General features: G+C 40.5%; 1 long non-coding RNA gene across 1 annotated transcript in view; it reads right to left on the bottom strand.

Moving 5' to 3' along the window:
• LOC127437138 (uncharacterized) overlaps positions 1 to 14,569 on the bottom strand; it is a 51,520-nt gene extending 36,951 nt beyond the window's left edge. The window contains exon 1 of the long non-coding RNA XR_007896526.1: positions 14,448 to 14,569. This is a non-coding gene — a long non-coding RNA (uncharacterized LOC127437138). The remainder of the gene's footprint in view (positions 1 to 14,447) is intronic.
• Between the last annotated feature and the right edge of the window lie 10,142 nt (positions 14,570 to 24,711).

The raw sequence follows: 24,711 nt of genomic DNA on the forward strand, positions 1-24,711 counted from the left end.
TGTTCAAGATAATAAGACAATGAATATAAGATAGGAAGTTTTCATACATCTTGATTTATTGATATTTGATTAATTCATATTGATTTTTAATGTCATTGGCAATTTGTTTTCTTGTTTTAAGTAATATAAACATATTTAGTGAGATTTATGCCTACCAAGACAAACACAATTTGCCTATGGTGTAACAAAAATGTACTTAATTTAAGATTTTTTAAAAAAAAATTTAAAAAATTTTTTTTTTTTAATACTGATGTTGGCAAAAATCCTCATGCAAAAAAAATAAAAAATAAAAAAATAAATCTTTTTTATATAAAACACAAACAGATAAAATTTATTTATATGCATATATATATATATATGTGTGTGTGTGTGTTAAATACAATATTTAATTTTAATATATAAAATGTTAAATGTAAAATATCCACAAAATCTTTAGTAAAATGTCAATGAAGATTTTAGCCTCTAAATTCTGTGTATATGAGTAGTTACAAATAACATACTTTTTGTATGCCAACATCACAATTTAAGGTTTAACTGTCCATGAATGTATGATGTTGTTGTTTGTTTTGTTTTTTTCTATGTATTAGCTATGAAAAATAATTGAACTAATCAATAAACATAAACCTGAATAAATAAAACCTAAAAATAAAACAAGTGTACATTTTAGATACTGTAACTTTTTTACTGTAACCATTGTTTTTACATTTCTAACCATTTTTAAACACCTTTTACCTTTTTTTGCTGTTAATATAAATAGTCCTGCAGTGTGACAAAATAACTTTTAAATGTACAAAACATTCTATGTAGTCTCTCAATTAATATTAGCTCATAAAAATATTATTTTTATAAGCTAATATTATTGCAAATATTGCATACATCAGTTGTTCTTAATTGGTTTTGCTTTAGCACCAAGATTTTACAATGAACATCAACTGGTGACCCAAAAGTGTTAACATTATTTATCATAGAAAAGTAAACAAATGTGTTTGATTTTCCTTAAAATCAAACACTGAAATTACGATGCATAGGCCAAAACTGCGTTGGCCGAACAATATGCAAAATTATTATTATTAAAGACCAGTGTTGGGTGTAATCTGATTCCAGAGTAATTAGTTACTGAAATCTAATGACTTTAGTCAAAAAGTAGTTTTCATTTTAAATATTTGTAATCAGATTACAGTTACTAACTTTCAGTCAAGGTAGTTACTTTTAAGTACATTACGTGGGTTGCATATATTTCTAAAATAATATTCTAAAACATTCAAAATATGAATTCATACGTATGTTTGCGTTTCTGTGACTGCTGAATGGTGTACGACAATGAACAACATTATTTAAATTATTTGAAAATGGCTGCGCTGGAAAACAAACATTTCTGAGAAGTGTTTGAAAGCAACTTAAAAGTAAAGCAGTTAGTAATGTGGTTACTTTTTAACGACGTGATTTGTTTGTTTACAAAAGTAACTTTGTAAACACATAAACAACAGCATAAATGTTATTAACCAACCTAACACATGACACAAACAATAAAACAAATATTGCATTAGTATTAGTCATATTACCAAGTGACAGATTAATTATTTTGTCAGCTAACAACTAGTTAACAGAAGAATTAACGTTAGTGCTTTTGTCAACGTGCTTAAACAAATGCTTAAAAAGTACAAGTCACTACTAAAAAGCAAAAGAGCCCAACATATGACAACAAAGCTCAAGAAAATAGAAGAAGCAGTTAATAATTCAAGTTATGAAACAATTTTAAATCAGTCCAAAAAAAGAAGATCATATTCCCATCTGTGACCCAAACACCTGGACAGAATATTTGGAAACCTTTATACACAAAATGAACAAAACTCCACCCAAAAAATTCTGAACTCCCAACTACATAATCTGTAATGCACAACAAAGGCTCAGTTAAATCATTTGGACAACTCCATATCACTGAAGGAAATCGAATCCCTCAAAAATAAAAAGTCTTGCGGCTCAGATGGAAAATGCAATGAGATGTTGAAACATGGCAGCCCCAAACTGAAATGAGGCCATTCTCAAATTATTCAGGACACTTTCCTGAGAATTGGAAAGAAAATCAAATCACTCCAGTCTTCAAACAAGGTGACACATTTAACCCGAACAACTACAGGGGCATTTCAATGAGCAGCAACCTTGGCAAACTATTCTGTTGCATTATAAATGAGAGATTAACCCAATATCTCCAAAAAACCAAGACTTTACACAACTGTCAAATTGGATTCACGCCAAAACAGAGAACAACCGATCACGTCTACACACTGAACACACTTATACACAAACATGTCAACCAAACAAAGCAAGCACAAATATTTCGTTGCTATATAGATTTTAAAAAAAGCCTTTGATTTAGTTTGGCATGATGGATTGCTCCTAAAACTGATTCAGAGTGGATTAGGAGGAAAGGTCTATGATTTTAAAAAGGCCAAGTTCTAAGACAACAAATGCTGCATTAAAATAAACAACAGATGAGGCTGCAGCCTAAGCCCAACTTTATTTAATACTGTATTTATATCAATGAACTGGCCACAATGCTTCAAAACTCATGTAGCTCAATCTAGACTGGACTCAATCTAGAGGACAGAGAAATTAAATGTCTTCTGTGAACAGACAACCTGCTGCTGCTCTCATCTACTGAAGAGGGATTACGTGAAAACCTTTCAATTCTAGAAAAAATACTGCAGTAATTGGGCATTACCAAGTCAAAAGTCACCATTTTTCAAAATAAAAATCATCTTCAAGACAAAAAATATGTTTTTACACTTAGGGGAACAATTCTTAACCATGTCACCAGTTACAGTTATTTAGGTCTGACTATCTCGGCTTCTGGACAATTTGACTTGGCAATAAAAGACCTAAGAGACAAGGCTCGGCAGCCATATTATAGGATAAGACAATCACTATTTAAATCGAACCTCCCAATTAAACTGTGGCTGAAATTGTTTGACAGTGTCATTAAGCCCATACTTATGTATGGCAGCGAAATCTGGGGCCCCAAATATAAACTGAATTATGAATCCTGGGACTAAAATTCCTCACTGAGTGCAGTAAATATGAGAGCATTAGAAACGTCTCGGTTACTATCGTAACCTCCGTTCCCTGATGGAGGGAACAAGACGTTGTGTCGATGTAGTGACACTAGGGGTCGCCCTTGGGAGACCCAAACACCTCAGATCTTTGAGAAAAGGCCAATGAGAGTTGGCGAGTGGAATTTGCATGCCACTCCCCCGGACATACGGGTATAAAAGGAACTGGCTCGCAACCACTCATTCAAGTTTTGTGCTGAGGAGCCGAGACAGGTCCCGGCCATTTCAACGGGTAATACAGTGTTGTGGCAGTGGGGACACAAAGTCTCGTTCCTTCCATCAGCGAACGGATGTTATGACAGTAACCGAGACGTTCCCCTTCTGTCACTCACTTGACGTTGTGTCGATGTAGTGACACTAGGGGTCCCTATACGAAATGCCACAACTAGCTGAACTGTGTTACGTGGACTGCCGGTGCAGGTGCAAGCAAGCTGCTGCATGCGTAGTAGCAGGTGCGCCAGCCACTGCATTTTCTCTCTATGTTTTCTCTCCACAGAGCATTCAGTTATTCAGCTGGGGCCATTTTAACGCTCAATATATGTGCTGGGGAAGGTGTTCTCTTCCAATCCTATTCTTTCAGGGGGAAAAGACCCCGCGGAGACCACATCCTGCCCGGAGGGGAGGTAACATGTGGCAAGCATGTCATGTGGGCTCAGAGCCGCACATGGAAGAGGCACGGTGGTAGGTCCTGCCTGAAAGGGGAGGAGCTCTACAAACACGGTGACCGGGACAGAGAGGGCTCTGTCGAAGGGCGACGCAGGTCTGCCGACAGGGAGACCGTACTGTGGAAAACACATCACAGGGGGTTACTGGAGTAACCGGCACCTGTGGAGCACCTACCTCAGTAAGGGCATATTAGCACATGTACTGGTTCCGGCTGTGAATTCCTCCGCTGAATTCGCGAGCCACAGGGCTAGGGAGGAAGGACATCCAGGGTTCACAGGTTCATGAACTCGCATGGGAAAAGAAGCACACATCTTTGCCTCTTTGGAGGGGAAAGGCGCTATACGCAAGCAATACACCCGGCCAACTGTCTGTATTCCCGAACTTACCTGTTCATACCTGACAGAACACGGGACGAAACTGGCTCAACCCGGAGATTGTAAAATCTTGCGAAGGTATTAGGTGTTGCCCAGCTCGCTGCCCTGCAGATGTCTGCTAGAGAGGACCCATGGGCCAGTGCCCACGAGGATGCCAGACTCCTTGTGAAGTGTGCTCGTATTCCCGAAGGGGCGGGCATAGCCTGGGCCTGGTATGCCATAGTGATGGCATCCATGATCCAGTGGGCAAGCCTCTGTTTGGAGACAGCGTTCCCTTTCCGCTGTCCGCCAAAGCAGACAAAGAGCTGCTCAGAGCGTCTAAAGCTCTGCGTGCGATCCAAGTAGATACGCAAGGTACGCACCGGAAACAGCAACGACAGGGCTGGGTCTGCCTCCTGCTGGGCCAGCGCTTGCAGGTTCACCACCTGATCCCTGAAGGGGGTTGTGGGAACCTTGTGCACATAGCCCAGCTGGGGTCTCAGGATTATGTGAGAGTCACCTGGACCGAACTCCAGGCAGGTATCGCTGACAGAGAACGCTTGCAGGTCCCCGACCCTCTTGATGGAGGTGAGCGCAATCAGGAGGGCCGTCTTCAAGGAGAGGATTTTCAACTCGACTGACTCTAGCAGCTCTAAGGTGGCTCTGTGAGGCCCAGGAGGACCACAGAGAGATTCCATGAGGGGAACAGGTGTGACCAAGGAGGATTCAGCCTCCGGGTTCCTCTCAGGAACCTGATGATCAGGTTGTGCTTCCCTAAGGACTTACCATCCACTGTATCATGGTGTGCCGCTATGGCGGCCACATACACCATCAAGGTGGAGGGGGACAGCCGTTCCTCCAGCCTCTCCTGCAGGAAGGAAAGCACTGACCCGACTGCGCATCTCTGAGGGTCTTCAGCTTGTGAAGAACACCAATTTGCGAACCGACGCCACTTCAGGGTATAAAGCTGCCTCGTGGAGGGAGCTCTGGCCTGAGTGATCATGTCTACTACTGCTGGTGGTAGGCCACTTAGGTCTTCTGCGTCCCGTCCAAGGGCCAGATGTGGAGGTTCCAGAGGTCTGGGCGCGGGTGCCAGATGGCGCCCCATCCCTGAGAAAGAAGGTCCTTCCTCAGGGGAATTCGCCAGGGAGGGGCTGTCGTGAGGAGCGTGAGGTCTGAGAACCGAGTCTGTGTGGGCCAATACAGGGCCACGAGGGTGACCTGCTCCTCGTCCTCCCTGACCTTGCACAGGGTCTGTGCAAGTAGGCTTACTGGGGGGAACACATACTTGCGCAGCCCCCGGAGCCAGCCGTGTGCCAGCGCGTCTCGGCCGAGTGGGGCCCCCGTCGGAGAATACCAGAGCGGGCAGTGGGAGGTTTCTCGGGAGGCAAATAGGTCTACTTGTGCTTTGCCGAACCGACTCCAAATCAGCTGGACCACCTGGGGGTGGAGTCTCCACTCTCCCCTGAGCGTCACCTGCCACAACAGTGCGTCCGCTGAGGCGTTGAGGTTGCCTGGGATGTGAGTGGCCCGCAGTGACCTCAGTCGCCGCTGACTCCATAGGAGGAGATGGTGGGCGAGTTGCGACATGCGACGTGAGCGTAAGCCGCCTTGGCGATTTATATATGCTACTGTTGCTGTGTTGTCCGTCCGGACCAACACATGCTTGCCCCAGATCAATGGCAAAAGCCTCCGCAGGGCGAGCAATACTGCCAGCAACTCAAGGCAGTTGATGTGCCAACACAGTCACGGTACTGTCCAGGAGCCAGTGGCTGCATGCCCGTTGCACACGGTGCCCCATCCTCGCTTGGACTGTCGTAATGACGATGCACCTGGACACTTGCTGTAGGGGAACTCCTGCCCGTAGAAATGCAACGTCTGTCCAAGTGCTGAACAAGTGGCCGCAGATCGGCGTGATGGCCACGCAATATGTGCCGCAGTGCCATGCCCGTCTCGGGACTCGAGTTTGAAGCCAGTGCTGAAGCGGTCTCATATGCATCAACCCTAGTGGCGTGACCGGCGCCGGGGATGCCATATGGCCCAGGAGCCTCTGAAAGTGTTTCAGTGGAACCAGTGTTCTCTACTTGAATGACTTCAGGCAGTTCAGCACCGACCGTGAACACTCGCTCGTGAGGCGCGCTATCATCGAGACTGAGTCTAACTCCATGCCAAGAAAAGAGATGCTCTGAACCGGGGAGAGCTTGCTCTTTTCCCAGTTGACCCAAAGCCTTAGCCGGTTGAGGTGCCTGAGCACGTAGCAACTCTTGAGAGTGAGCTAGAATCAGCCAGTCGTCGAGGTAGTATGCAGACACCCACTTCCCTTAACGGGGCAAGGGCTGCCTCTGCAAATTTCCTGAAGACGTGAGGGGACAGGGACAGGCCGAAGGGGAGGACCTTGTACTGATACGCCTGGCCGTCTAAAGCAAACCGTAGGAAGGGTCTGTGTCGAGGTAAAACCGAGACATGAAAGTACATGTCCTTCAGGTCTACCGCCGTGAACCAATCTTGATGCCGGACGCACGCCAAAATGTGCTTTGGCATCAGCATCTTGAACGGGAGTCTGTGCAAGGCCCGGTTCAGAACTCGCAGGTCCAAGATTGGCCGCAACCAACCGCCAGACAGACAGAGAGTCTGATAGACAGACAGAGAGACAAACAGACTGGCAGACAGACAGACAGAGAGACAAACAGACTGGCAGACAGACAGAAAGACAGAGAGAAAGACAGACAGACATAAAAGACAGAGACAGACAGAGAGTGAGACAGAGAGACAAACAGACTGACAGACAGACAGACAGACAGATAGATAGATAGATTGAAAGATATGGCAATCCCATGGTACTTTTTTGTTAGCAAGATAACCAAAAGATTTTTATGTTGGATTACTGGGGCGAATGCAAAAAAAAAGTGCTGAATTCAGCAAAGAACCAAAGCAAAGCCATTTGCTCTCAACACACCTCCTCCGAAACCAGGCCATAACGGTTGATTTCTGGGCCGTGTCCATCTAAATTCCCTCTGCTATATAGCTTATGGAACAAACACAGAGAAAACTGGCCGAAAAGTCTATTGCTGAAGTTCAGCTTTCATTTCAAAGCCTCTCTTTAGTGGCTTTTTCTGATATAACTTTATCCTGCCGCATTAAAAGTGTTCATAAAATTAGCTTAGCACATGTTTTTGCCATTAGCAGTTAGCTTATAAATAGAAACTGCTAGAACTGCTGTAGGGGTTTGCTATTGAAGCTAACCGCTAATAATGTGGCAATATGGGAGAAATACACATTCTCCAAATGATCCCGGTGCAAAATCTACAGTGATTAAAATGACATAAAGCAGAGAGTGTAACATGAAATTAGCCACTCTCTTTTAGCAGGGAGGGCACTAATGGGCCTCTGAGGTTACATGGCATTTTTAGCCACAAGCAGATGGGAGTTATTTTTCATTTCTTAGTTGTACAGATGTGAGCAAAAAATTACTTCACAAATTATTTATTTCTTTTGGTCCTTAAAGTTATCATGAAATTACATGTATTTACTGTTTTCATCAGTTTGTCTTTAAATGTTTGTCTTTGTTATGTTTATCAAAATGTTATGCCTTGCTACACCACTAAGAGAACTTCTCAGCTCACGTCTCAGATGGATTTTTATTTTTCAACCTCCATTCCAACTGGCTCAATTTTTTTTTGTTGTTTACTTTAATTTGTATTTCTGGTCTTATCATATGCAATTCATCGGTTTGTCTTACATTTTTTATCTTCGTAAACTCGATACATTGGCCAGGCCGATTAATTGGCTGATATCTGGGCATTTTGCAGTTACTGGCATCGGCTGATAACTGTGATCACTAAGCCGCTAAACAGAAATTACCTCAAGAGAAATTTGTGAGTGATACCAAATATAGGCTGTGAATCAAACTGATAAAATAAATGGCTGCTGAACATGTTTTTTAGCACCATGGAATCAGGAAACATGTACATTTTTTGCGTTTGCTAGACGCTTATGTCTAAAGTGACTTACATTGATGTGCATCTTATGAGTGTGTGTGTGCCTTGGGAATTCAACTTATAATTACAGGAACATAAAAAAATGCTTAAATCTATCTAATAGATAAAGACCACACATGCTCCTTGATTTAGCAATGGCATGATAACCAAATGCTGCAGAGATGCACCACTAGCACACCAATCAAAATATCTTTTACCCACTGCACCCAGTATGTTATCCAGCCAATAGGAAGGCTGCGCCCCAGTACCGTTTCCTTGCATGAGCTGATCACAAGTTTGAGGAACACCAACAGCAATGTAATTCATTCTAATTAGGCCGTTTGTCATCCCTGAGTCTGTCCTAACTCAGAGGTTCCTCAATCAAAGGCAATTAAACCATCAGAACACCTGCTAAAAAAGCGTGGTACAACCCAACCCCAATTTCGATAAAGTTGGGACAGTATGAAAAATGCTATTAAAAACAAAAAGGAGTGATTTGTCAATTATATTCACCCTTTGCTATATTGAAAGCACCACAACTACACATCAAATGATGTTTTGCCTTGTGAATTGTATTGTTTTTTTGAAAATGTATAGTAATTTGCAATGCTCCAAAAAAAGTTGAGACGGGCAATTTAAGACTAATAACAATTTGACGAGTTAAAATAACAAGGTGATGTGAAACAGGAGATGTTAAACAGGTGAGGCAATTATGTCATAGTATATAAGGAGCCTCCAAAAACAGCCTAGTCCTTCAAGAGCTAGGATCATTCGAGATTTGTCAACAGATGCTTCAGCAAATAATCCAGCACTTTGAGAACAATGTTCCCCAAAGACAAATTGGAAGGATTTTGTGCATTTCACCCTCTACAGTGCACAATATAGTTAAAAGATTCAAGGAATCTGGTCAAATCTCAGTGCGTAAAGGGCAAGACGAAAACCACTTCTGAATGCCTGTGATCTCTGATCCTTCAGACGTCACTGTCTTAAAAAACATCATTCATCTGTAATGGATATCATGAACATGGGCTTGGGATTACTTTAGTAAACTTTTGTTAGTCAACACCATTCGCCGCTGCATCCACAGATGCAAGTTAAGACTTTACTATGTAAAGGAGAAGCCATACATCAACACTGCCGACTTCTCTGGGCTCGGTCTCATCTTAGATGGAAAGTAGAATAGTGGAATTGCGTTTTTTGGTCCGAAGAGTCAACATTTAAAAAAGTCTTTGAAAAACACAGTCGACGTGTTATCAGGGCCAAAGAGGAAAAGGACCATCCAAACTGTTATCAGCATTTGGTCCAATAGCCAGTGTCTGTATGGGCCAGGGGTGCGTCAGTGCCCATGGCATTGTTAACTTGCACATCTGTGAGAACACCATGAATACAGACAGATATGTACAAATTTTGGAGCAACATATACTGCCATCCAGCACCGTCTTTTCCAGGGACATCCCTGCATTTTCCAGCAGGACAACTTCAAACCACATACTGCCTGGATTACAAGTGCATGGCTGTGTGAGCAGAGAGTGTGGGTGCTAGATTGGCCTGCCTGCAGTCCTGACCATCTCCAATTGAGAATGTGTGGCACACTATGAAGCACACCATATGGCAACGAAGACAGTTGTTCAGCTAAAGACCTACATAATGGATGAATGGGGGAAAATTCCACTTTCTAAATTTAAACTTGTGTCTTCAGTGCGCAAATGCTTAATAAGTATTATTAGAAGAAATGGTGATGTTTCACAGTGGTAAACGCTCGACTGTCCCAACTTTTTTGGAGCGTGTTGCAATCATCTGATTTGAAATTACTGTACATAAAAAAAAAAAAAACTAAAAAAAAAAAAAAAAAACTAAAAAAACAATGAAATTCACAGGGTCAAACATCATATAATGTGTAGTCGTAGAGCTTTCAATAGAGCAAAGGGTGATTATAATTTACAAATCACACATTTTTGTTTGTATTAGCATTTTTCATACTGTCCCAACTTTTTTTGAATTGGGTTTGTAGAAAACAATCTCTTTCTCTCTCTCTGGTGTCTCTTTCTAGTCCTCCAAAAGTTTGACTCACATGTTCGCCTACAAAACAGCACAGCGGATGTTTAAAATGGCCAACCATGAGTCAACCGAAGGTACAGTTGTCCTTGGCCCCCCACTGAAGCCCAGCTTGGTTCATTTTCTAATAATGGCTAAAGTTTCAAGCTTTAGAACTGTTACAACATGGAGGCAGCTCGGCTGAACAAATTAAGAGTTTGCTTTGGTGATTCAGGCTAAAATGTGTGTTTCTTCAGGCATGTGAATATGAATTTCTAGGACACCCAAGCACGCAAATCAGTTTCAGTAAACATAAGAAAAATGTAAAGGTTTTTGCAGAAACATCAGCTTTTAAATGCAGGAGTGAATCCCTAAAATGATCTTTTCTAGTGTGCATTTTGATTTTAACTGCGTTTTTAGCACCTTGAGGCTTTAAATAACATTAATAGAAGCCAAAGGTTGTATTTTTGAAAAATATTAGCAACCGGAGAAAATCTTTATGCTCTTTTCCATACAATTACAGTTCACAGTGACCAAAACATAACATAAATGTATCATAAAATGACTTTGTTCTAATTCCAATTCTTACAATCTGGTCTCATGACAAGTTGTAATAATAGTTCAAATTGGCTTATACAAAAACGGATACATACGAAGACTTTTACACCCACAGAGACTCACAAACACATGTTTTGATATCAATAGGTGAGATAAAAGTGTCATAGAAGCGACACAAAATGACGTGGCTGTTAAGAAAAAGTGTTTTTCATGTGGCATTTGCTTTTAGGACATAGGGCTGGATTGGTAATCTTGCATACCGGGCATTTTCCCGGTGGGCCAATGCACTTTTGGGCCGATCAGGGACGGAATGGCCATCGGGAGAACCGGGCGGGCCGGTGGGCCGGCTTTGAAACGGGCCGAAATGTGCCACGATAAGCTAAATTGAGCTGCCGTGTTATGCCGAACAGGCCACAAAACGGCGCCGCGATATGCAGAAAAGGACAGTGTTCAGAAACAAATTCAATTTCATGGCTAAATTTCACAAATAAGGACTTCAATTGTATATTTTAATGGGCCTCCAAATATAAGAAAATGCACGTATGCTAGAACTACACTACTACACTCGCAAATACATACAAATATTAGTGAGATCACGTTGTTAATTCACTTTACAGGGTGATATATATCACATAGAGAAGAACTCTTCAAACTGTCTATCTCAATAAGGGATAAATCCCGAACAGGACGGAGTTCTGACACAATTCATAACCAAACAGGAATGAAATGCCCCAATCCTGACAAGATTTATTTTCATTCGCTTTTGGAGGCAGGGACTAGCTTTCGCTCGCTGTATCTTTAAAGGACCTGAAGTTTTCTTGGCAGCAAAAGGAAGAAATGCAAGTTCAGCCAAAACAGACAATAAAGTAAAGGGAAGGAATGTGCCAAAATGAAGGGGGCAACTAGTTCCAGGGGTTCATTTTTCCGCCATGATTCACGATGTAAAAGAAAGCGCTTCCCTGTCCTCGAATGAACTCTCGAAGTGCTCTGTGACTCGTACAAAGAAACACTGGGGGAGGGGATGGGCACATGCACAAAGCACTACACGGCAGAATCTCTGCTTGCTTGCAGAACTGGGTCATTTTTCAGATGACTCCAAAGAGGTAAACAAACCAAAGCAAACAGTCGAATAACGCAACCAAAACCATGAACAAACATCTCAACAACAAGACCAGGAATTTTTCCCTCCAAAACTTGTGATGATACAATGCTAACACTCTCCAAACTCACAATCTCATTGCAGCCAACAGTATGTTGGCTTGTTGCAGCTGCGCCTGACTCGACTGTATTCAACAGATTGTGCAGCATAAAATTCTCTGTCCTGCATCCCGAACTCGTTCCAAGTGTCCTGAGGTTGTTCTATAACTGATTATATGCTTTGGAAGGGAACACGGCTTGCTTACTTATTATTGCAGTTTTAGTTTTAAGACTCTGCGGTGATTTTAAATGAACTTTTAGCTATTCATTGTGCATTTTAAAAGCCCTCCTTTAGAATAAATAAATGTTGTATCTCTAATCTTCAAAAGACATCAACATTATTAGAATTTCAAGTCACTGGGAGTTACTTGAAAACAAGCATATCCAAATATTTAGTATTAGGGGGCTAAAGGAACAATGTTAAGAATCTGTCATTGAAAAACCCATTTCAGTCAAACCCTGATCTTCAAACAATGTAAAAATAACCAGAAATACATTTAAGTGATTTATGATTAATTTACAATTAAACAAGGATGTCCAAATTTTCAATATTGGGGAACTACAAGTAAAATTTTCAGAAATGTCATTAATTGAAACAACAAATAAACACCGCACAACTGAAAGATTATTGGTAGATGTGTAAGACATTAGCTATAATAAAGAAAGATAAAAATCCCGCACAAGCAATGTCAAAATTATTTACTAGCCTATTTCTTTAAAACAAGAATGTGAACATTTTTCAATATTGGGGAATGAAAGGTACATTTTTAAAAATCTGTCATTGAAAACCCCATTTTGATTGAACACTAATCTTCAAACGACGTCATTTAAGATTACTTGAAAACAAGAAGAAAACCTCACACAATTGAAATATTATTGGTTGGTTTGTAAGACATTAGCTATAATAAAGAAAAAAGAAAATGAGTGGAGTGGTGGTGGCGTTCTGGGCTAAAGCATAGAACTTGTGAGCACAAGGTTGCCGGTTCGACAACAGCCACCACCATTGTGTCCTTGAGCAAGGCACTTAACTCCGGGTTGCTCCGGAGGGACTGTCCCTGTAATAAGTGCACTGTTTGTCGCTTTGGATAGAAGCGTCTGCCAAATAAATAAAAATGTAAAAAGCAAAATATCCCACACAAATAATGCCAACATTATTAGAATGTCAAGTTATTTACTATTAATTGAAAACAAGAATGTCAAAAAATGTCATATTAGGGAATGAAAGGTGCATTTTTAAGAATCTGTAATTGAAAACCCCATTTTGATCAAACACTAAACTACGACATCATCATTTTTAGAATTACACGTCATTTACGATTACTTGAAAACAAATATGTCTAAATAATATTTCTGTTAAAATATGTCTGTTTTTGAAAGACCCATTTCAGTCGAACCCTGATCTTCATTTATTGTCCAAAAATAAATAAAAAAAAACATCTTTTAAATAAGTTCAAATATACAATATCGGGGTGACATGAGAAAGCATTTCATGTGCAGAAAGTGAATGTGTGTGTGTGTGTGTGTGTGTGTGTGTGTGTAATTCATAAATTTAAAGGCATACACAGTTAAATTAGTATTCTGATATAACTGCAAAATAAGGAAATTTAATGTGGGCTTCTGTCAATTTGAATATGACATTAAAGGGGTTTTTTTGGAAGAAGAAGAACATTACACAATCTCCACCTTTTTTTGCTAAAACACTGAGTATCCTGCATATTTCAATGAACTACTGTACATGTACTTGGACCATAAATTAGGTGATTAGGAATTCTGCTCTATTAATTAAACACTGACGGCATTAAATAATTACTTGATGTCCTGTTTACAACATACATTGCTATGGCTATTGTAATTTATTATATTTACATCTAATTTGTACTGTATAACATTGATGCTGTAAAGTGTAACTATTGCAAATATGGGCACCATTGTAAAAACAGTATCTTAAATACAGCTACAAATATAGCAATTTGTAAACGTACTGTAAAAATGGACAGATGTATTACAGTTCTGCAAATGTAAAAATCACTGACTGCATTACAGAGTCATTTATGCTGACATACTATATAGATACATTATTATTTGCCATTTCATTATAGCTTATTTACACCCTAACATGTGTAAAATGCATGCTGCAAATTGTAAATACGCCTACCACTGTAGATATAATATTGTAAATTCAGCACATTATATGTCAATTCATTTTAGCTTAGGCTAAATTTATGAATGTATAAGGAAATGCATATTTTATAAGTGCTGCCATTACCACCATTTAAAATCCTTTTTACCTTCATTACTTCCCTGCGGTGTGAAAAATGACTTTTGTATAAGTGTAAATATTCCATGAGAGGACATAAAAGCTGCATGCACAATAATTAAGAACCATATCACACCACAGCACGTCAACTACCAATTTACATGTGATACATAATGTACAAACAGTTGCCATAATCAATACAAATATTGCAAATACAGCTACACAAAATCTGTAAGTCTGTTTTGTACTTTTTGCACCATTTCTTCCATTATTGTTCTAGAACAGTCGCACATACCTTATAAAGAGGACGCTGTAATTCCATTCAGCTCCTTCAATGTCCCATTAAACTTGAGGGCGTCCTGATGAGGGATTGTTGTGCTGTGGGACAAACAGAGACTTATACCTCTTAAACTCCCCGTAAGCTTTTGATCACATCTGTGTTGCGCGTCTTTGCGCATCGTGTCGCGTCTGTCACGCGCAGTTACGCACTAGATTCACAGCCGCATTTTGTTTTACACTATTTTATTTACACGAGCTAAGACGGGGGGGAAAAACTGTCAGGAATGTTCAAATAGGGTACAAGTTAACATACTTGTCAATAGTATCGAATAGTAACAAATCGAATAGAGCGATTTGGAGCTTTGACAATTTGGAGTTTCGCGTCTATTTGTCCATCAACGCCCATTTTCTTTCTCTTGCCGAGGGGACAATCTTGGCGTAAAACGTTCAGTGTATAAAGTGAGAGGACATGTGTAAGCTGAGGGTGAGTATAAATAAGCACAAGGATTAGTTTGAGCTCGTAAACAGAAAACACTGCTAGCTTACCTGTATCTCTCCGGAAACACTTTTATCTCTTATTTTCCATATTTACTGCATGCAACATTTGGTACATCTTTCAAATTACATCCATAAGCAAACATTATATAATGCTTGGATGAGAAGTTCAACATTCAAATAAGAATGCATGAAGACATATGAACTAAAGTTCATTTTATTACAATACAATTACATTTCTTGTTATTTGAATGTATGGAGTAATAATAATTATTAATGATTATCTGTGTGTATAATGCAATACACTGTTAAATGTAAACATAAATGCAGTTTTAGACGGTTTTTAATACTGTTTCTACACGACATGACTCTAAAAAAATAACTTTCATTGGTGATTTTTACACACGCACACACACGCGTGCACACACACACACACTTTATATATATATATACAGTATATACATATATAAAAATACACACATAAGCATACATATATACATATATATACACACACACACACACACACACACACACACACACACATATATATATATATATATATATATATATATATATATATATATATATATATATATATATATACACACATACACACACTGATCAGCCACAACATTAAAGCCACCTGCCTAATATTGTGTAGGTCCCCCTCGTGCTGCCAAAACAGCGCCAGCCCGCTTCTCAGGATAGCATTCTGAGATGATATTCTTCTCAACACAATTGTACAGAGCGGTTATCTGAGTTACCGTAGACTTTGTCAGTTCGAACCAGTCTGGCCATTCTCTGTTGATCTCTCTCATCAACAAGACAACTCCATCCACAGAACTGCCCCTCACTGGATGTTTTTTTGTTTTTGGCACCATTCTGAGTAAATTCTAGAGACTGTTGTGTGTGAAAATCCCAGAAATACTCAAACCAGCCCATCTGGCACCAACAATCATCCATGTGATTATCTAATCAGCCAATCGTGTGGCAGCAGTGCAGTGCATAAAATCACGCATATACGGGTCAGGAGCTTCAGTTAATGTTCACATCAACCATAAGAATGGGGAAAAAATGTGATCTCAATGATTTGGAGCGTAGCATGATTGTTGGTGCCAGACGGGCTGGTTTGAGTATTTGTGTAACTGCTGATCTCCTGGGATTTTCACACATAACAGTCTCTAGAGTTTACTCCGAATGGTGCCAAAAACAAAAAACATCCGGTGAGCAGCAGTTCTGCGGATGGAGATGCCTTGTTGATGAGAGAGAGATCAACAGAGAATGGCCAGACTGGTTCAAACTGACAAAGTCTACGGTAACTCAGATAACCGCTCTGTACAACTGGCGCAGTTTTGGGGGCACGAGGGGGACCTACACAATATTAGGTAGGTGGTTTTAATGTTGTGGCTGATTGGTGTATACATACTGTTCAGCCACATCATTTAAACCACTGACAGGTGAAGTGAATAACATTTATTATCTCGTTACAATGGCGCCGGTCAAGGGGTGGGATATATTAGGCAGCAAATGAACAGTCCATTCTTGAATTTCATGTGTTGGAAGCAGGAAAAATGGGCAAGCGTAAGGATCTGAGCGACTTTGACAAGGGCCAGATTGAGATGGCTAGACGACTGGGTCAGAGCATCTCCAAAATGGCAGGTCTTGTGGGGTGTTCCCAGTATGCAGTGGTTAGTACCTACCAAAAGTGGTCCAAGGAAGGACAACCGGTGAACCGATGACAGGGTCATGGGCACCCAAGGCTCACTGATGCACTTGGGGAGCGAAGGCTAGCCTGTCTGGTCCGATCCCACAGAAGAGCTACTGTAGCACAAATTACTGAAAAACGTAATGCTGGCCATGATAGAAAGGTGTCAGAACACACAGAATATGCTTGCTGCGTTTGGAGCTGCGTAGTCGCTGACCGGTCAGAGTGCCCATGTTGACCCCTGTCCACCACCGAAAGTGCCTACAATGGGCACGTGAGCGTCAGAACTGGACCATGGAGCAATGGAAGAAGGTGGCCTGGTCTGATGAATCACATTTTCTTTTAGATCATGTGGACGGCCGGGTGCGTGTGCGTCATTTACCTGGGGAAGTGATGGCAGCAGGATGCACAATGGGAAGAAGGCAGGCCGGTACCACCTACCTAAAGATTGATGCAGACCACATACACCCCTTCATGGCAATGGTATTCCCTGATGACTTTGGCCTCTTTCAGCAGGATAATGCGCCATGCCACACTGTAAAAATGGTTCAGGAATGGTTTGAGGAACATACAAAGAGTTCAAGGTGTTGACTTGTCCTCCTAATTCCCCAGATCCCAATCCGATTGAGAATCTATGGGATGTGCTGGACCAACAAGTCTGATCCATGGAGGCCACACCTCGCAACTTACAGGACTTAAAGGATCTGCTTCTACTAACGTCTTGGTGCCAGATACCACAGCACACCTTCAGAGGACTTGTGGAGTCCATGCCTCAACAGGGCAGAACTGTTTTGGCGGCACGAGGGGGACCTACATGATATTAGGCAGGTGATTTTAATGATGTGACTGTATATACACACACATATACACTATATATACATATATTACATATATGCACACACATGATATATATATATGTAAAATGTTGAAATGTATAATGAAGTGTTACCCAGCATTGGATCCACCTTCAGGAATCCACAAAAAAATAAAATAAAAAATAAAAAATAAATCTTGAAAATGTTTTTAAAAATTATTCAAAATAAAGCTCTTTTTAGCTGCATTAAATATTTCAAATTTTACAACCTATATGTAAGGGTTACTTGCAAATGAGGTAATTCTGTTATTGTCAATGCATTTCTTTCAGGACAGTAATAATAATAATGACGATAAGAAAAGAATGCAAAATATGTTATATTAAAAAATAAAATATATTATTAGTACACTTAATATTTTATAAAATATACTGTACATTGTACACAAATTGTAAATTTTGAGATATTAATAGAGATATTAATTAATAGATGAAAGGTAAATAAATAAATAAAAACACCTCTCTCCCCTTTGTAATTTATACTGTCTTTTTTGGTTTACTGACCCAAACTCTGACTTTTATATCGATGCTTTTTATTCATTAAATGTGTGTATCCTGACAGCTGTGTTTCAAGTGGATGACAGATAGACAGGCCTGTCTCTCTCTATGATGACTTGGATCTTTGGCTCTGTCCCGAGAAATTCGACCAATCAGGAGTACTTCAAAACTCCCGCAATCACAGCTGTCACTCCTCCTCCAACACTCATAAACAAACATGCCGCTGCAGCTCGAGTTCACACGGTGTGTCTGTCCCGACGTGAACTCTCACGTGCCCTCAGTAGGATTTTCACCTGTGAATGTCTCACGTGTCAGGTGTGTTTGCACACAAATAAGGACGATCAGCCCCGATGACCCAGTAAAAACTTTCGCGGACGGGCCTAATTCGATCAGCACAGTGTGACGTGCAGGAGATTATGTCATAACTCTGCCAGCCATCATGTGACCGGATCACATGAGGTTAATGCTTAATTGGGTTTGTATGCTGATCTGGGATCAGTTGACATCCTGAAGTATGACTTCATCAGAAACAACTTGTGTTTGGAATAGCATACTAACATACTACTCCTGCTATTTCTGTAGTACCCTATGCAGTATGTATTCTGTGCCCAGTATGCCAGTTTGTATGCTTGGAAACCCAGATAACATGCATTTGACAAAATGTGCTGAATAACACAGAGCACATTGCATAAAAAACGACAAATGCATGCCAATCGGCAAGTATACATAATGCGATGCGGTTAATGACAACAAAGTAACATACAGTTTATTTACTTTCATCGTTGCATAATGGATGCTGTTGCACATGCTACTTAAAAAAAAATAGAAGTATAAAGTACTGTACTGTGTGGGCTATGTTCAGAATAGCATACTACTCTTACTATTTCTGCAGTATATAAAATGTATACTTAGTTGTGACGAGGAGGAGGGTTAAATCGGGCTAATCAGCCGAGGAGAGGGATAAGTGCAGCAGGATGTGGCAGTTCAAGAGAGAGAGATCCACACGCAGCTGCCGTGTGTGCATTTATGTTTTGTGTCTTTTTGTTTAAATTAAATATTATTTTGACTGTTCATCCGGTTCCTGCCTCCTCCTTTCCCACTTTAACCTTGTTACATTGGTGCCGAAGCCCGGGAATGCACTGTTGTGGAGTCCTCGCCACTGCCATCCCCCAAAGGAGCAGCCATGGCCGTCCGCCGGGGGACGGAGTCGCTGCCGTCCACCTGGACGTGGAGGAACGGCCGCCGTCCGCAAGGGGAGGAGGGGCTCGCTGCTGGCCTCCTGGAGCAGTGGAGCCGCTGCCAGGGGTGGAGGGGCTCCCTACCGGCCGCCAAAATGCGGAGGGGCGTTCTCTCGAGCAGTTCGAGAGAGAAAGAGCCACACGCAGCTGCTGTGTGTGCACGTTTGTCTGTCTTTTTGTTTCATTAAATATTATTTTGACCGTTCAGCCGGTTCCCACGTCCTCCTTTCCCATTTTAACCGTGTTACATTAGTATGTATGCATTATGCAGTGTTTTGTGTGCATGGAAATCCTGGAGGATACTACAGTACATTTGTGCAGTAGCGGGTTTAACCACCACACAAGCCATGCAGTTGCATGAGGCCCCACATAATGTGTCACATGATGTGTCAAGTCACACTCGACTTGAAATTCCATTTTTTAGTGTGACGCATCCGAAGCAATATCAGCCGTAACTTTCAACATCTCCTCATTATTGTTAAAGTTAAGACATTTTTCCACAAACTTGGGATAAATGTGCACTTGTAATATTTGCATTTATGTTGCACTGACACCAAGCGACGTAGATGGAGCATTACATGAAAACAGTTCTTAGTTACCGATGTCATCGTAGAAATGCGCTATTCGCAGCCAGCCATGATTAATTTATTCCGCGAGTGAAAGCATCCAATCACAGGGGATTATTGCGATAAAGCGAGTAATGTTCAGCTGGTCATATGATGACCATAACTGGGATACAGTTGCACCAATTGCAGTGTTTAAAGACATTTTTAGTTACTTTTGAATGATAAACAACTTTGGTGCTGTGTTCGCCACTTGAGTTCTGAAGCAAAAACTGCTCTACACTTCAGCAGATCTTGGAGGCACAATTGCTACTGCACTCTCTCTTTATCTCTTTTTCTCTTCTTAAAGTTGTGTGGTCAGGTTTTCATACACTATCTGTTTCTCCTTTTATTACACGAACCATCATAGACATACAACATCTGCGTCTCATTGCCGCCAAAGTGATGATAAACAATCTAACAGCTGATCCGAAACCCACACTGCACGCATGGAGGTGACTGCTGGATGTTTTACTGTTAAAACACCTTTGAATTTATTTCTTCAGGCCCTCGACCAGCCCTCCACTCGCTCTGCAGGACTATGGGAGGATTTTCAAGGTTGGCACGTCCTGCACAATCAGATGTATGAAAAGGGCAGGTTTACAGACTGCTGACAGAGATTTGAGAGATTCGCTGGCTGTTGTATATGAAGTATATGTTGTGTCGGATGAATGGAAGAATCCTCTCTCGCTTTCGGATTGGTCAGAAAAATGTTGTATACAAATCGGCAAACCTGCTTTTCGTCTGCTGTGCTTTATTGAACCACAGCGTTTAGTTTATTTCCACTTACTGTGGTGTTAAAAATTGTTTAAAGATACCATAAAGTAGTCTGTACAATTTGTGTGCTATATTCCATGTGTTCTGAAGCCATACGATAGTTGTGTGTGAGAAAATCACTGTCGTTATTTGCTAAAAATCGTAACTCTCAAAGTCATCGTGCATGCGCGCAAAGACACGTTGCGTCAGGTTTGACATCAGTTACATATCACATTTCTAGATTAGTCAAATCTGAATTGAACGTGAGCGCAAATGAGATTTGAGAGCTGTGCCAGAAGGGAAGATTATCAACAAACAATGCCTTTAAATTTCAATTGCTGTATTTAAATTGAACGTTAGCACACATAAGATTCAAGATTTCCAAATGTGACATCAATGCTGGCAAATGGCATTTCAGTAACTGTTGCATGTTTTGTAACCGATTGGAACAAGGTGATTTGAATTTGTGAGCTTTACAGAAGATTATTTTTTTAACAAACTTTAATTTAGGTCTGTTCCCCACTAGTGTTGGGTGTAATCTAATTACAAATGAATTTGTTACTGTAATCTAATTACATTTCAGTAAAAAAAAGTAGTGTAATACATTACATTTTATATATTTTTTTTTTATTATTTATTTTTTAATCCCCTTTTCTCCCAATTTGGAATGCCCAGTTCCCACTACCACATGGTGGCGCAGTTACTCACCTCAATCCGGGTGGCGGAGGACAAGTCTCAGTTGCCTCCACTTCTGAGACCGTCAATCCACGCATCTTATCACGTGACTCGCTGTGCATGACACTGTGGAGACTCACAGCATGTGGAGGCTCATGCTACTCTCCACGATCCACGCACAACTTACCACACGCCCCATTGAGAGCGAGAACCACTAATCACAACCACGAGGAGGTTACCCCATGTGACTCTACCCTCCCTAGCAACCGGGCCAATTTGGTTGCTTAGGAGACTTGGCTGGAGTCACTCAGCACGCCCTGGGTTCAAACCCGCGACTCCAGGGGTGGTAGTCAGCGTCAATACTCGCTGAGCTACCCAGACCCCTACATTTTATATTCTTGTAATCAGATTACAGTTTCTGACTATCAAGTTAATTTTACTTTTAAGTACATTTCTTAGGTTACACATTTTCTTAAATAATATTGATCATGTAGGATACATTTAAAACATGAATTATGTTCATAAGTATGTCTGTGTGCGTTTCTGTTACTGCTGAAGGGTGTGTGCCCCCTAAAGAGTCCTAACAGTGCCCGCCCACTTTTTCAGCTGTCTGGGTTTCGGAAGTATTTTTCCCATTCATTTTTTGCGTATGCTTTTCATAAAATCCTCCATAAAAGAGTTGTAAGCCATGAACCAAAGCAACCAGCTCCGAGGTGAATCACAACATTACAAACTTTGTTTTGTTGGCAAAAATGAAAACGAACAAAAACACAAAGGTACAAGATCGTGTACTTGCCATCTACAATCTACAATCCCATGAAGCTTTGCGAATGATGCAATTAAATAAGAAACAATGAGAATATATAAAACGATTAATTTTAGGTTATTTATTATAAGTATAGAAAGAATATATTTAGGTTTATTGCAAAATATTCCGATATGTACAAATATAAAAGTAGTAAATGGGTGAAGGATGACCGACTCGGTTGCGTCATGGGAGTGGGCGATCGTTTCTGGGCTAGTTTCGCGGGCTTTGTTGGCTGCAGTTCTCTGACTGGTGAAGCTTTCTCTGCTGGACCATAGGTAATGTAGTTGTTCACCAGGAACTCCCCTATTAAACATGATTTTTAAACACTGAAATTAATATAACACAGACTGATGGCTTTAACAGAAGCATAAACCATTGATGAACAACCTCAGAGCTCATGGTTGGTCTGCCTTTAAAGGTTTTTAAGTTATTGTTGAAAATCAATTCGTCTATGGGATAAATTAATGGGAGTTTTACTTCCAGAACCAGATGAACGAGACATTATTTTGAATTGGTTCTGCGGAAAAACTAAACTTTCTGTGAAGTGTTTTAGAAAGTGACTTGCAGAAATGAGTAATGTGATTACCTTTTCAATTATGTAATCAGAAAAGCTATTTGATTTTAGAGAATTAGCAATTTGTTAGGAATTACTTAGATGTCTATTGTATTGTAAGGCAAGGAATAATGGATGCAAATCATATGTAAACTACTTATGGTGCTTTTTATGCCTTTAAGAATTGACAGCCCATGGTGACTGAATGGTATCATTGTACTGAAAAGCAGCGTAAACTTTCTTTAATTATCCCTCAAAACGCACAACGCTTTTTATTTTCTTATGATTTTGAGCTCTTTGTATGCCCCTAATTCAGCCTTTCCACCGCTGTCTGTTTTCATCAGCTCATCAAGGAAGCCTGTCTTACCTAATTAAAATGCGAATAAACGGGGGACGAGAGAAAGACAGGTCACTCATAACCCCATGCAACACCACATGAGGTTTTCTGCCAGGTTTGTGAGGTTACTCCATTGATTTTATGTCATACTGAGACACCTGCTGGAGAGAAATGCTATTGTCAGTCATCATTTGTCAGAGTTTTACAAAAACGTATGAAACCAACACGAGTATAGAAACATTACTTTTATAAGAGCTTGACTTTATTTTTTCAACGTCTTGCAATGCAGGTATTTTTGTCAGTATATATATTGTCTGGTAAAAATATCTATGCATCCTTAAAAATGACTCGAGAAGCAGAATGGCAAAAATGAAAATACTTTCATTATTTACTCACCTTCATGCCATCCCAGATGTGTCTGACTTTCTTTCTTCTGCAGAACACAAATGAAGATTTTTAGAAGAATATTTCAGCTCTGTAGGTCCATACAATGCAAGGGAATGGGTACCAACATTTTGAAACTCCAAAAAACACATTAAGCCATAATAAAAGTAACCCACATGACTCCAGTGGATTAATGAATGTCTTCTGGAGCGAAACACTAGGTGCGTTTAAGAAAAGGTCAATATTTAAAACTTTTTTAACAATAAATCTTCACTTCTGGGCAGCTGTCGTATGCACGTTCACGAGAGGGTTGAGTTAATGATGCCTCTCACCTGACATAAGTGCATTGGCATGTCAACACTGTCGGATCCCTCGGCTGGTCTGAAATTGGAAGAGGAACCTCGATATTTTGTGTGACTCAATGGGTGTCAAAAGCAATAGAACCCATTATAATCAATGATGCTGTCTAAGCTGGAAGTTTCCGTTGCTGCACACACGCCGGCAGTAAATGGGTGTCCCGTTCCATTTTGCACTGCACGCTTTGCCACTACTACACAAATAAGTGGTTTAAAATGTTCGTGTCGACGTGTCCAGTGTAGACGGTCTCAAGCTGTCACGTTGCATCAGTGTATGCGCGCAGTCTAGATAGGGTATCAATTCTCGCGTGAACTTGCCAACGCATTAACGTCACGCAAGAGGCAGCTTGCACTCGACTCTCTCATGAACGTGCACTCAACAGGTGGCCGGAAGTGAAGATTTATAGTTAAAAAAGTTTTACGTTTTGATATTTTTCTTCCACACACACCTAGCATTTAGCTTCAGAAGACATGGATTAAACCACTGGAGTTGTATGGATTACTTTTATGACACCTTAATGTGCTTTTTGGAGCTTCAAAATTTTGGCACCCATTCATTTGCATTGTATGGACCAACAGAGCTGAAATATTCTTCTAAAAATCTTAATTTGTGTTCTGCAGAAGAAAGAAAGTCACACACATCTGGGATGGCATGAGGGCGAATAAATGATTAGAGAATTTTCATTATTGAGTGAACTATCCCTTTAAGTCTTGTTTTCAGATTTGCCAATGAGGTAAGCTCTTTGAATATAGATATTTTTTTCTTACCACATTGGGTAAGATAAAAAATGTTTATCAGTACAAAAGTGAATGAAGAGCTCGATTAGAGTATGATATACACAAATGAACTGGCAGTAGCAAAAAAAATAAAAATAAAAATAAAAAAATAAAAAAGCTAATTAGCATATTTAGCATATCTTTAGACGTACGGCGCCCTCTAGTGGTTGTCAGGAGGTTGCGGACGTTCTTGAGAATTGTGGCATGTCTGCTTTCGATTTAGTT

Source organism: Myxocyprinus asiaticus, chromosome 48 (assembly GCF_019703515.2).
Source record: "Myxocyprinus asiaticus isolate MX2 ecotype Aquarium Trade chromosome 48, UBuf_Myxa_2, whole genome shotgun sequence".
NCBI lineage: Eukaryota > Metazoa > Chordata > Actinopteri > Cypriniformes > Catostomidae > Myxocyprinus > Myxocyprinus asiaticus.